At 34.5% G+C, this 15,025-nt stretch overlaps 1 protein-coding gene and 1 pseudogene across 1 annotated transcript in view; one reads left to right on the top strand and one right to left on the bottom strand.

Moving 5' to 3' along the window:
* The window catches only part of Malrd1 (MAM and LDL receptor class A domain containing 1), a 647,937-nt gene that overhangs the window by 411,675 nt on the left and 221,237 nt on the right, over positions 1–15,025 (bottom strand). The gene's annotated exons all lie outside the window — the stretch shown is intronic.
* LOC111755230 (U2 spliceosomal RNA) lies at positions 10,969–11,077 on the top strand (annotated as a pseudogene).

Raw genomic sequence — 15,025 nt, 5'->3', positions numbered from 1 at the left:
GCCAGGAAACTCAGATGTATAGCTCTTGATTTGGATTTATGAAAGCATGAGAAACAAATGTCACTTGTTTATAAACTCCCCAGTGTACTGTGTTCATCATAGCACCCAGAGGAAACTAAAATTAAGACAGAATAATACTCAAGCAAGAAGAAATTGCCCAGAGATTAGAAAGAAATATCCCTGAAACAGATTCACATTTGGGCACAATTTTACAGAGTTTGGCTCTTCAGAGTAGCAAAGGAAAGAAGCATCTTTTGAGTAAATGAATTTAATCAATTGGGTAGCCACGAGGGGAATATTTCAATCATCATATTTATTTAACAGTATTCAAAAATGATAATTTTCAGTTGCATTGTGACTGGGGTGTTTGTGTCTGTCTGTCCATCTGTCTTTCTGTCTGTCTATAGTGGGTGTATCTTTAGTTATCCCGTGGTGACTGCCTTGAAGTCCTGCATTGATTCAGCATATTCACCTTTTGTGGTCATTTTGACTTTGGGGAAGATCCACAGTTACATGGTGCTAGGTCAGATGAATAAAGTGGGTGAGAACATACTGTAATATTGTTACAAGCCTGCTTTTCCAAGCAAAGACACAGCATTCACCACCGTCTTTCATCACATCTTCTGAAGACAGTCAAGAAAGATTTCCGGAACTACTTCCAAAGTGGCAAGAACAACTGGGTAAGTCTATGTGAAGCCAGGGGGGATATTTTGAGATGATCAGTGGCAACAAATATTTTGCATAATGAATTATTTAAAATGTTAAAATATTAATTGTATACACAAAAGAAAAACTGGTTATGTTATCCAAAAAATGTGAATATGTGCATGTCTATGTTTGGAAACCATATTTGTTATGCGCCTATATGATAGGTATAGCCTACTGTATCCTCAAAAATATTTATTAAGCAAAATAAGTAAATTTAAAATTATTAATCACATATATGAGTAGAGTAAAAATGTAACAGGAATTGTACAATGGTCTCTCAATATCCTGGAGAGACTGGTTTTAGGTCTTCCTGTGGACAAAACCTTACACACTCATGTCTTTTCTGTAAAATGGCACAGCATTGGGGTTAATCATCCAGCACTCTCCTGCATGATTTAAATTAACTCTAGATTCTAACAAGTAACATAATATAAGTTTCACATAAATAGCAGTTATACCATATGTTTGTATATAATGACATGGAAAAAAGTTGATGCATGCTCAAATCAGAATTTTTTTTCAAACTTTTCTGATTTTTGGTTGCTTAAATTCTTAGATATGAAAGACTCACAGATGAAGGGCTTACTAAACAAGAAAAGTTGGTCATTATTCCAGAGTAGAGTTAAAAGAAAAACTACAAAACCTCACATGGAAGGATAGACCTAACTTGTTACCAGTAAAGATCATAGAGGAATCAACTACAGGTCAATTCTGACAATGATATAAGCCCTAGCCAGTGATTTTTCAAACAGTGACCCTGATAATAATTTCTCAGAAATACATGAAAAACAGAATTTAAGCCTAATTTCTCCAATGCAATGTCACTCTAAAAAGATTCAGCCATTGAGGAAAATATAAATTATAGAAAAAATTCCCTATGATTCTACATTATGAAAATAATGTTTACAGCTGCAAGGAACAGAAGCAGGTATGTCAGGAGGTCAATTTGAAAAATGAAAATGAGAAAATTGCCACTGTGTTTTTATATAAAACTGTAAGTCCAGTACCAACCTAACTGTAGATCAATTGGGCACGAGTCTTGCAGGTATTAATTGGGGGCACATGATTAATGTGTGATTCCTAATGGAAAAATGAATAATTACACAAATATTTGCCTGTATTGGGACGAGATTATCCAAGCACATACCTGCAGAGGAAGTAAGTTCCTCTGCTGGAATAACAATAGCAGGAATGGCCACAGCTAGCAGTTTTATCACCTATAAAATATCAGCATTTTTCTACCATTCTTCAAATTGTCTTTCTCTTACAGATTAAGAAGTAGGATACATTTTAAAAACACATCTTGCTATAATAAAAAATATCACCACGTATTAAAAGTTCCTAAGTTATGAGTATACCTGCAAGTGTTTCAAAAATAAAGATGCAAGATGATGCTATACAAGTGATTTTAAAAGTCATTCTACATTTTTAAACTGAAAATTCATGCTATTTTAAAGAAAGTCTCAGTCTCAAGGAAAATCAGTTTCTAAAGTTCTAGTTCATAATTATTTAAATACCATTTGTAATTATTTAAAATACCATTACTTAAATAATTACTTAAAATAGCATTTTTTCTAAGTTGAAAATCTCCCAGATAGTTAACCTAATTAAATAGGAAAAAATACCTTGCAAATCAAATCATTTTAAGAAGATCATTATGCTTTGGGCTTATGCATATACAGCATGGGGGATATATTTTCCAGGTTTATTCTTTGTGCAGAAATCTTCCCTTTGACTCACTAGGATACCATTTTAAACGTACCTGTCAGGATATGATCTACTAAAAGTTGTGAGCTTTATTAAGTTCAGGACCAGCAAAACCTATAAAGAATCTACTATGTTCTCTTTGTTTGCATCTCTTGAAATTGATATATTGAAATCCTGGTGCCCAAAGTGATGGCATTAGGGATAGGACCTTTGGAAACTGATTAGATCATGAGAGTGTAGCCCTCATGGTTAGATTAGTGCTCTTATAAGAGAAGCTCCAGGGAGCTACCTCATCCCTTCTACTATAAGAAGATACTGGTAGAAGCCACAATGATGGTCCAGAAAGTCCTCATTAGATTATGAATATGGTCATGACTTGATCCTAGACTTCTCAGTATTTAGAAGTACAGGAAATAAATGTTTATCGTTTGTCAGTCACCTAATGGTGTTTTGTTTTAGTAGTCTAAATACACTAAGACTATGTTTGATAGTAAACTAGTCTTCTGATTGCTTCCATAGTATCAATCTAGAATCTATAGTGCACTATCCTTAACAAGTGTGGAACTTTCAGTGTGTGATAAACAAAATTTCTGATTGACCAACTGCTGGGTAATGTAGGCTTCACAAACAAGTCACACAAAGAACAGTTCTTTTGTGAGATTTTATTATATAAATTAAAGGAAAAGGAATATTGATACTGAGTGTCAAATATGATTCCACAAACTTGAAAACCAGCTCTGATCTTGACACATACCCTCTACATTCTGTTGTAGTATTAGAGAAGAGAAAATAAAAGGGTTCTATGTGATATTTGAGGGTTTTCTAAAAAACATATCTAGTGATGTCATCCTACTTAGAAATGTCCAATATATCTTTTCTGACTTACAGTAAGGTCTTTGAACTAAAGAGATATTTTCAGTACACAACTAACTAAATGAAAATCTTTGTTATAATGTATAGCTGGTGTTTCTTTCCCCTTCTTTCCTTATCTTAACAGCAAGACCTTCTTAGTAAAGGAAGCACTAAATTAACTTGAGTTACGATGAAAGTCTCTAATCTTGTTATACACAGGCAATTAAGGATAGAGAGACTGATATTTCACACTGCGGTTTATTATTGGAGGCAGAGAAATTTTTTTCTGTAAAGGTCCAAATGGGAAATATTTCAAACCTTAAGGCCACAGAATATCTAGTATAATTATTTAATTCTGCCTTTGAAACATAAAATCATCCAGGGACAATACTAAAATAAATAGTTATGAATATCTCAGCATAAAACCATATTTTCAAATAGACACTAGGAAAATCTGGCCACAGCCAATTTGTTTACTCTTTGTATAAAACCTCAATTCATCAGGATCTGAGGAATAAATTCTACTGCCAATATAATACTTGGGTTAGTTTTTATGATGTATTTTACTTTAGACTCCCAGACTGATTTTCTTTTTTTTTTTTTATTTAAGAGGAAAAAGACAAAAACAAAACAAAACAAAGCAGTGTAAGGTTACACATAATACAGAACTACAAAAAAAAACATAACAGTAAGAAATCACCTGTTAATAGATTACATATTATCATCTTGGAAATAGTTGCTCAAATGACAGTATCAAAGAATACAAAGTAGACATTCAAACAGAGAGACTGCAAACAGCTGTGTTCAATGATCCAAAAACATTAATATAGTCAGCTATTTAACACCCCTAAACACACTTGCTGTTATATCCGTTAGAGCTCTTTTTTTTTTCCTCCCTCTCTATTTACAAAAAAATTTACACATTTTGGATTTTATTACTCCTTAGTTCTTATTACTTTTTTTTTGGGGGGGGAGAATAAAGTCAAATATGGCAAAACAAAGCTGTAAGTCAAAACCAAGGATAGACATAGCACATGATGTAGAACAGAGTACAAGGTTATTAACAATGGTTATCAACGTTGTCTCTTGTTTCCTTAAAAGGAATTGTCTATCTCATTAGATATTATAAAGTTGGACAAAACAGTGGAGAACAAGACCAATAAAACTTAGGCATTGTGAACATTACAGGACTTCCAAAGGAGGCAATAGTCAAACCAGAATGGGCATCTTTGTGAATCTTATTGCCTTCAAATTAGTTGCCTATACCCTCAGACTTGCTACTATCGAACAGAATGGAACAGAGTCTAATCAGTCAAAACAAGATCGTGGGAGTATTACAGGACTTCAAAACAAGTTAATAGGAGATCGAAAAGAGTTACTATTATATATCCTAATTTTATAAATTTTTCCCTTAATTAAAATAAACATAAGAAATAGCTAAATAATTTTTTTAAAGAATAGTAGTTACCATAGTGTCTGTCTTTTTCCTTAAAATATTTGGATAAAACTTCATATACTATAGCTTCAAATATTTCCGTATCAAGAAGCCCAGAATAAAGCCTTTCTAATTAATAAGTGAAAATTTTATAAGGCTTCAAGGCCACATAATGGGGAATCACGATTATCACATATTTTTATATATTTGAATCATTACTTACATTAGGGAAACTATTCGGTATTCATACATGCAAGATTGATTTATTTCACTTATGAGTATGGTCTCAAGCTGCACCCATTTATTGATAAATATTTCAATGTGATCCTTCTTTATAGCTGAATAATACTCCATTATATAGAAATGCCACAACTTTTTTATCCATTCCTCAGTTGATGGACACTTGGGTTGTTTCCAAGATCTGGCGATTACAAATTGTGCTGCTATAAACATAGGTGCATATATATCCCTGTGGTATGATGCTTTCAGTTTTCTGGGAATATGCCTAGAAGTGGAATAGCTGGAATAAATGGGATTTCCAGTCCCAACTTTTTGAGAAACCTCCAGACAGACCTCCACAAAGGCTGTACCAGTCTACACTCCCACCAACAGTGCAGGAGAGTTCCTTTTTCCCCACAGCCTCTCCAGCATTTGTTGTTGTTGGTTTTCTTGATCCTGGCCATTCTTTCAGGAGTGAGATGGTATCTCAGTGTGATTTTAATTTGCATTTCTCTAATGACCAATGATGATGAGCATTTTTTCATGTATTTATTTGCCATTTGCATTTCTTCATCTGAGAATTGCATATTCATCTCAGATGCCCATTTTTGGATTGGATCTTTGAATTTTGGAGGTCTGAGTTTTTTTAATTCTTTATATGTTTTAGACAAGAGTCCCTTGTCTGAGAGAGAGTTCACTAAAATCTTTTCCCAGTTTGTGGGTTTTCTTTTCACTATGCTGGAGATTTCTTTTGACATGCAGAAACTTTTTAATAAGAAGTGGTCCCAGTTATTGATTCTGGGAAGTATTTCCCGTGCGGTTTGAGTCCTGTTCATGAATTCTCTACCTACTCCTATGTTTCCAAGGTTTCTACCCAATTTGTATTCCAATAGATTTAGCGTTTCTGTTTTAATATTCAGATCTTTGACCCATTTAGATTTTAATTTAGTACATGGTGATAGACATGGGTCTAGCTTTAGTTTTTGGCAAATGGAGAGCCAGTTTTTCCAGCACCATTTATTAAAGAGACTGTCGTTCTTCCAGTGAACCTGCTTGGCTCCTTTATCAAATATAAGGTGGTTGAGTGTGTTTGTAGTTGTGGTAGTATCTCCTAATCTATTCCATTGATCTTCAGCTCTGTTTTGATTCCAATACCATGTTGATTTTACTACTGTTGCTTTGTAGTATAATTTCAAGTCAGGGATTGTGATGCCTCCTGCTTTGTCTTTGCTGCTTAGAATTGCTTTTGCGATTCTAGGTCTCTTCTGGTTCCAGATGAAATTTAGGAGTGATTTCTCTAGATCTATAAGGTATGTTGATGGTATTTCTATTGGGATTGCATTGAATCTGTATAAGAGTTTTGGGAGAATGGCCATCTTCACTATGTTTGTTCTTCCTATCCATGAGCAAGGGATGTCTTTCCATTTTCTGAGATCATCTTCAATTTCCTTTTTCAGTGTATTATAGTTTTCACTGTATAAGTCTTTCACTTCTTTCGTAAGAGTAATTCCTAAATATTTCATTTTTTTGCTTGCTAATGTGAATAGTCCAATTTCCCTTATTTCCCTCTCTGTGGTTTTGTTGTTTGTGTATAGGAATGCTATTGATTTCTGAGTATGGATTTTGTATCCAGCCACATTACTGAATTTATTTATTGTATCTAAGAGTCTTTCAATGGAGCTTAGGGGGTCTTCTATGTAGAGTATCATGTCATCTGCAAACAATGACAACTTAACTTCTTCTTTTCCTATCTTTACCCCTTTTATTTCTCTTTCTTGCCTAATTGCTCTGGCTAGTACTTCCAGTACTATATTAAATAGGAGTGGTGATAAAGGACATCCTTGTCTTGTGCCTGATTTTAAAGTAAAGGCTTTCAATTTTTGGCCATTTAGTATGATGCTGGCTGTTGGTTTGTCATAAATGGCCTTTATTATATTGAGGTAAAGACCATCTATTCCAATTTTCTGTAGAGTTTTTATCATGAATAAGTGTTGGACCTTATCGAAGGCTTTTTCTGCATCTATAGAAATAATCATGTGATTCTTATTTTTGGCTTTATTGATATGGTGGATTACATTTATTGATTTGCGTATGTTGAACCATCCTTGCATTCCTGGGATGAATCCCACTTGGTCATGGTGTATAATCTTCTTGATGATTTGCTGGATCCTATTTGCCAATATTTTATTGAGTATTTTTGCATCTGTGTTCATTAGGGAGATCGGTCTATAGTTCTCTTTTTTAGTTGGGTCTTTCTCAGGTTTTGGTACTAGAGTGATATTTGCTTCCAGGAATGACTTAGGAAGGATTGCTTCTCTTTAAATTTCATTGAATAGTTTGAGGAGTGTCGGCATTAGGTCTTCTTTGTATTTCTTGTAGAATTCTGCAGTGAATCCATCTGGGCCTGGGCTCTTCTTGGTGGGTAAGGACTTAATTACATTTTCAATTTAGGTAACCGAGATTGGGTTATTCAACAATTTTACATCCTCTTGATCTAGGTTTGGCACTTCATATGCTTCTAAGAATCTGTCTATTTCTTCTGTGTTATCAAACTTTTGAGAGTAGAGGTTTTCGAAATAGGTGTTGATGATCTTCTGTATTTCTATTGGGTCTGTAGTGACTTCTCCTTTTTTATTTCTTATTGCATGAATTTGAGCTTTTTCTTCCCTTTTTTTAATAAGGTTGGCTAGGGGCTTATCGATTTTATTTATTCTTTCAAAGAACCAACTCTTTGATTTGTTGATCCTTTGGACTGTTTTCTTAGTCTCTATTGCATTGATTTCTGCTCTGATTTTTATAATTTCCTCTCTTCTTTTGGCTTTGGGCTTGACTTGCTCTTCTTTTTCTAGCTGTTTGAGGTGTAGCATCAAGTTATTTATTTGTATTCGTTCTGTTTTCCTGATGTGGGAACTCAGTGCAATAAATTTTCCTCTCAGGACGGCTTTCATTGCATCCCACAGATTCCGGTAAGTTGTATCTGCATTTTCATTTTCTTTTAGGTATTGTTTGATTTCTTCTTTAATTTCTTCTGTGACCCACTGATTATTCAAGAGTGTGTTATTCAGTTTCCATGTGTTTGTGGGATTTTTGCAGTATCTTTTATCGTTAATTTCTAATTTCAGAGCGCTGTGATCCGATAACATGCAAGGGATGATTTCAGCTCTTTTGCACTTGTTTAAATATGTTCTGTGAGCTAATATATGGTCTATTTTTGAAAATGATCCATGTACTGCTGAGAAGAATGTGTATTCTGATGTTGTTGGGTGGAACATTCTGTATATGTCTATCAAACCCATTTGTTCACAGGTATGATTCAGTTCTGTTATTTCTTTACTCATTTTCTGTCTGGTCGATCTGTCCCTTGGTGTCAATGGCGTATTAAGGTCTCCTGTTACAATTGTGTTACCGATAATTTGAGTTTTCATTTCTGTTAATAATTGTTTTATATAACTGGGTGCTCTGGAGTTTGGTCCATATATATTTAAGATAGTTATCTCTTCCTCTTGGAGTTTTCCCCTTACGAGTATGTAGTGTCCTTCTTTATCCTTTATGGTCATTGTTGGTTTAAAGTTCACGTTGTCTGCAAACAGAATGGCTACTCCTGCCTTTTTTTGGATTCCTGCTGCATGAAGAATTGTTTTCCATCCTTTGACTTTCAGTCTGTGAATATCCTTCTGGGTTAGATGGGTTTCCTGTAAACAGCATATGGTTGGATTTTGTTTCTTGATCCATTCTGCTAGTCCGTTTCTTTTGGTTGGTGCCTTGAGACCATTTACATTAATGGTTATTACTGTTAAATATTGGTTAATTGTAGGAATCTTATCTCTCTGCTGTTGCATCTTTATCTTTCTGTTCTGTTTAATTATTTGCTTTGCTTAGTGGTTTTTTCCTTTGTGTATCTAAACTGCCTTTCAATATTTTTTGCAGGGTTGGTTTGGTGTTCATGAAGTTCTTCAGCTGTTCTTTGTCATGGAAGTATCGTATTTCACCATCTATTTTAAATGATAGTTTTGCAGGATATATCAGTCTAGGATGGAAATCATTTTGCTTTAGGATCTGGAATACTTCACTCCATGCTCTTCTTGACTTTATTGTTTGTGATGAGAAGTCTGCTGTGATTCTGATAGGTTTTCCTTTATAAGTGATCTGTCTTTTCTCTCTGACAGCTTTTAATAATCTATTCTTGTGTTGGATTTCTGGGATGGTGATTATTATATGTCTGGGTGTAGTTTTATTTTGGTTATGACTATTTGGAGTTCTATATGCTTCACTGATCCTGATGTCAGTTTCTGATCTCATGCTTGGGAAGTTTTCAGCTATTGCTTCTCTAAATATCCTCTTGATATCCTTTATGTTGTCTCCTTTTTCATTAATCCCTATCATTCTTATGCTATTCTTCCTTGCATCATCTTGCAGTTGTTGAATTGTTGTTTCCTGATTCCTTGTTATTTTTAAAAGATCTTTCCTTTCCTGTTCACTAGCTGCAATCCTGTCTTCAAGGTCTGAAATTCTATCTTCACTTTCATTAAGGTGGTTTTTACAACTTTCAGTGGAGTTTTTTATTTCCTGTATATCTCTGTGCATCTGCATTATGTATTCTGTTTGTTTCTTATATTGCTCATCTAGGGATTCTATCTTTTTGTTTAGTTCCTCCAATTTTTTATCTGTGTTTTCTTTAGATATATTTAGAATCTCTTTCATTTCTTTTATCATTTCTTCTTTTATCTGGGATATTATTTCGAGTTTGAATTTCTTTAAAGCTTCCTGGAGTTGCTTGTCAACTTCAGTAGCTATTGTGTCTGATATATGAGGAGGATGGGATATATTTTCTTCTAAATACATTCCTCCTAGGGTTTCATGACATGGGCTGGAGGTTTGAGGTTGTTATTTGGTCTTTCGTTTTGTCATTTTCCTATATTTCTGTGTTTCAAGTGTTATTTGAAAGCCTCCTCAGGATCTGTTGAAAATCCCCTTCTATGTTTGCAGCTACTGAGACTCTGGCACCACTCTACCCCAGGCCATTGGGCCTGCAGAACCAATGGCCTTCCTCTGCTTGTTCAGAACTCCGCGGTTCCAGACAAGCTGGGCCTCATGGACACTGTGCGCCCACCTGCCCCTTGGTAGATCCACAGCTCTTGAATCGCAGCCGGGTTAGGGTACTCGCCACAGGCCACAGTGCCTCAGGAGCCTGTGATCCCTCCCTGCTTGCAGAGATATCCACAGTCCTCCAGACAAAGGAAGGGGCTTCTGCAGGCACTCCGGATCCGCCCAGCTCCTCCTCTGCACGCCGATGGCTAGGCGCGGCTGGGCACAGGCCGAGGTGCCTCAGGAACTTGGGATCCCTCCTTGCTTGCAGAAATATTCACTCCTCCAGACAAAGGAAGGGGCTTCTGCAGGCACTCCGGCTCCGCCCAGCTCCTCCTCTGCACGCTGATGGCTAGGCGCGGCTGGGCACAGGCCGAGGTGCCTCAGGAACCTGGGATCCCTCCCTGCTTGCAGAAATATTCACTCCTCCAGACCCAGACTGATTTTCATTGTATTCGTCATGCAATTACTCAGACATCATGTACTTTCTTTTCTCTCATATTGTGTCTTTTAAGTCTGTCCTCTGGGCAGTCACAACTTTTAACGATCAATTGGTCCTCTCTGTAATACACTAATTCATATTCCACACTATATCTCAAATGTATCATTTTCAAGCCTTTTTAGATTCCTAAACCCCAAATTTTAAAATTTATTTCCAGCATCATAAAACAAAACTGAAATAAGAAAGACATCAAATATTTTAATCATTGCTAAAACGTCTGCTTAATTTGCCAAAGTGCTGAACCTGTAGTTCCTGTTTAATATTGTATGTTAACTGAAAAGCAATAATTTATGTACCATGTACAAACACATTTTTAAAGTGATGAGATGCTTAAGAAATACTATACATTTATTTATTTTATAACATCAAGTAGGCCTTCAAGATATTCACCACAATGTTACTATAAATCTTGTAAAACAGATGTCAGACAGAGAAACACTGGTATCCAATATGTGTAACAATGGCTTCTCAGTCTTTTGGCTAAGATCAAATGTAGTTTCTGTTCTTATCAGTTTAATATCTAATATGTCCTCTATCTAAAATGTGTAACATTTTTTCATAAAACTCATTTAGATGAGGTTTTAAATAAGTAAATCTTTAAATTAGTGAATATTAAATAAAGGTTTTTCATTTAATATTTCTAACCAATAAAACGGTAGATTATAATCATGGCTATGTCCACAAATTAATTAAAATTAAAAACTTGTCAGGGGTCATTATCATGACCCATGAAGTTCAACAGGTCTCACATTATTTTGCCTTCTAAGCAATTTTCCACTACATGCAGTGCCAGAATCAGCCATATTGAATGCAACCGTAGTGCAATACAATACTCTACACCCATGACGTAAAGGCGGGGGAGATTTATTTTGTCTTACATGTTTTTCAAGTTTTCATCTTAAGGTTGGCAGGGCCAAATGCAAAAACAGCACAGTGGGAAGGCTAGCCACTAAGGAAAGCTGCTTATATTATGGTGGTCAAGAAGCAGAGAGACAAGGCAAGAGCCAGGGAAGGAAATAAGCTCCCAGATTAAAACCCAGTGAACTTCCTCTAAGCAGGCCTCACCTCCTGACAGAACACTTAGTTGTGAAGACATCATGGTACACTGATGAGCATAACACTCACACAATCAAATTCTTTCAAACACATAAGGCTTTCGGGGGAAAAACAAGGCCTAAATTTAACACTAGGCAATGTACAAAAAGTGCTAGTTCTTGACCACCTTAGACCTACTAAATTAGATATTCTGGGTTTAGAACTCAATAATCTTGTCTCCAGTTGGTAAATCAAAATGCAAATCCAAAAGAAATAGCCAGGAAAAGAGAATTTAAAAGTTATCTTTCCTAAAATGAATACTATAAGGAAAAGAACTGTAAGACTGAAGAATTTCTTGATACTTTTTTGATATCTCATTTTCTATTACATATTATATAGAAAATAGATTCTATGTTTTGGTAAGAAGGAAGGAAGGGGTTAGAGGAAATGGAGAAAAAAAGAAAAAGTTAAAAAAATGTTTGGAAGAAATGGAGTTTGGATTTCTTAGTCAATAGTACCTGAAAAACAAAATTATAACAGTATACAATTCTAGGAGTAATGTATGTATGTGTGTATATATATATAATTTGAACTAAATATTTCTCCTAGAGTTGCATAACCAATTGTGCCCATTAAATTCCCTTTTGTATAATCATACATACATATATTAAAGTTTATAAACTCATAGTTTGGGAGGCACTATCACAAACAAACGAGATTTTAAAATTTCATCATAGCCCTAATGTATTCAACCAAAATGTATGTGCCTGACAGAAGGTAAATAGCAAATATCTAGCAAGTAAGTGAATAAGAAACTAATGATTTGTTTTTAAGAGTCACTATTTAAGTAATATATTTTAATAAAAATTTTTGACTTAACTTTCAAAAAAGTAGATTGAATAACTTTAGTTCTTGAGACATTTTGAATAATTCTTATAATTTTAAATTCTTTTAAATATTAAAATATTTCATGTTTATCAACAATGATTAGCAACCATGCCAGAATTTATTCACATATTATTATGGCTCAAAACTGTCAAATTTTCGATTTTGCTAAAAAAAAAAACAAAAACCAAAAACTAGAAAACAGCATCATTTCACCCCTAAGCAAGAAAACATTTCATAACTTGTAATATGCCAACTCTTCAAAAGGCTATTAGAAATAACCAACTAACTAAACATTTAAGGGAAAACTTGATGGTCTAGATTAATATGGGATGCTAATAGTTGCTCCATGAGCAGAACCCAAGTTTTATAGAAGTTGCTAAGACTTCTGCTTAATTTGCCAAAGTGCTGAAACTCAGGGCAACTAGAGGGCTGCAGCCTAGGAATTTATACTCATATATACCCTTTTACCATTAATCTCATGGGTTTTATACAAGAAACATTCAGACAAGTCAAAGACACAGAAAAGTACTTTCCTGTGCAGTACAGGCTACAAAATAGAATAGACTGCCGTAGCAAGATACAGACATTACTTGCCATTCTCCACTAAGAGAAAGGTTCAAAACGATGTGTTTAGGATAGCCTAAAAACAGTAGCAACTAAATTTTATTATTAAAATCACATGAATTTACCTTTTATATTGGCCATAAAAAGTGATCACAAGCCTAAATCACAACTTTATTGAACTATGTTGTTTCCACCTACTCTCATTTCAATATTTTAGTTTATATTAAATATGAAAATATACAGCATAATCATTTAGTTTTAAACCTATTTTGTGGCAGTAGTTGACAGCATAATAAAACAAAGCATAATTCCTTCTTTTCAGGGAATTATAGATTTATATTGCTGGAGGGAAGACAGGCATACATGATGTGACCAAAAAAATGCAATGAATATTTAAATTAAAGGAAAATATTACAGTAAAAGGCATACTACTATTTTTCCTTTCAAAATATTACCCCTTTAAACCTACTTATTCTATCATTCTTGCCACTCTCTGAAGCCGTTCTGTAAATCTTCTCTTGTGAGTTTCTGGGACTGCCTCCATGTCCTAATTCAAAAATTTTACAGCAATTTCTGTGAAATGAAAATATTATATTGTGCACCTTATTTATTGAATGACAACCCTGTGTCTTCTGGCTCTCCTCCTACTTTTGTTTGTTTGTTTACACAGGTCTCAACAGGTAGATTAGGCTGGTCTTAAACTTACTGTGTAGCTGAGGCTGGACTTAAATCCTCCTGACTCAGCCTCCATAGTTCTTGGATTATAGGCATCCACCATCATGCACAGCTGTCTGAAAGTAAAAATAGCCTTGAGAGTAAGGCATTTTTTAGCAATTTAGAAGACAGAGGCAGCTACAAGAGTGCCAATGAAGACATCATGAACGAGATCTTCCAGGACTGCTCCAGAAACTAACAAGAACAATGGGATGTGCTGTGCTCAAAGTGATGGGGAGGATTTTGAGGATAATTAATGACTATGTAGTGTATAATATTACCTGACTATGTAATAAATTTAATAACAAATTAACCATTCACCTTATTTTTATCTCATTCTGTATTAAATTCAATAACACTCTTATAAATGTTTAAAAATTTGCTGTGAAGAGTAGAAAGTAGATGTTTTATACTCCTCAGATTGTGCAGTCTTTACCACTACTACTTAACTGAGTTTTAGGTGCAAAAGTATCAACAGATAATTTAGAATTGAACAGACGTTTTTATGTTGTACTTCAATAAAATGATTTTTTTTTTAAAAAGTAGTCAGTAGGTCAAATGTTTTGCTGACAATTCTGGTGTATTAACTATTGCTCTGATAATTCTCTATACTTGTAATAGAAGCACAAAACAGGAGATAAGCAAATGCCTTATTGATGTTTCAAAAACTTCTGAAACTCAATTAGCAGAGGTAAATAATAGAATCCTTAGAATAAAAGTAACCATAAGATGAGCTACCTCTCCACCTAAATCCTTGGCAGCCCACCAAATTGCACAAAAAAGCAACAATGAAAGTCATACAAACACAGTAGCTGTATCAGCAGCTGCATGCTGCAAAGTAAATGAGGTTCACGGTTTAAAACAGGCAAGTTAACACCTTAACAGAACAGCAGGTCTTAGACAAACAAGACTAAATCAACCATTATAACCTATAATTCACAGCATTCAATTTTTAATCAAAATCTGCTAGACATGCAGAGAAAGTATGATCACAAGGGGCTAGAAAAATAATCATGCACTAGAAAGTCATCAAAGTGGGCCACTATTTTGTATAATCAAAGTTATATAGCATTTATTAAAAATGTGTTCAAACATAGAAGGGAAACATGTTTGAAGAAAGTAATGACTCTGTGGTATCAATGAATGCTTAGAATACTGATAAAAATAAGTGTGATATAACTAACTGAATAGGAATTTAGTTTAAAAGGTATAGTTGAAGCAATTGTAGAAGAGCTCTTCCGTATCTATATGAAGTATGATCAGAAACAGAGTGATACTGTTGCTAAATCTGGATTGCACAATTGTCCTTCACAACT

Source organism: Cavia porcellus, unplaced genomic scaffold (assembly GCF_034190915.1).
Source record: "Cavia porcellus strain 051 isolate PalLab524CR breed Dunkin Hartley unplaced genomic scaffold, mCavPor4.1 scaffold_27, whole genome shotgun sequence".
NCBI classification, from domain to species: domain Eukaryota; kingdom Metazoa; phylum Chordata; class Mammalia; order Rodentia; family Caviidae; genus Cavia; species Cavia porcellus.
Note: the sequence above shows the minus strand (reverse complement) of the source record. Positions and strands in the feature narration are given on the sequence as shown.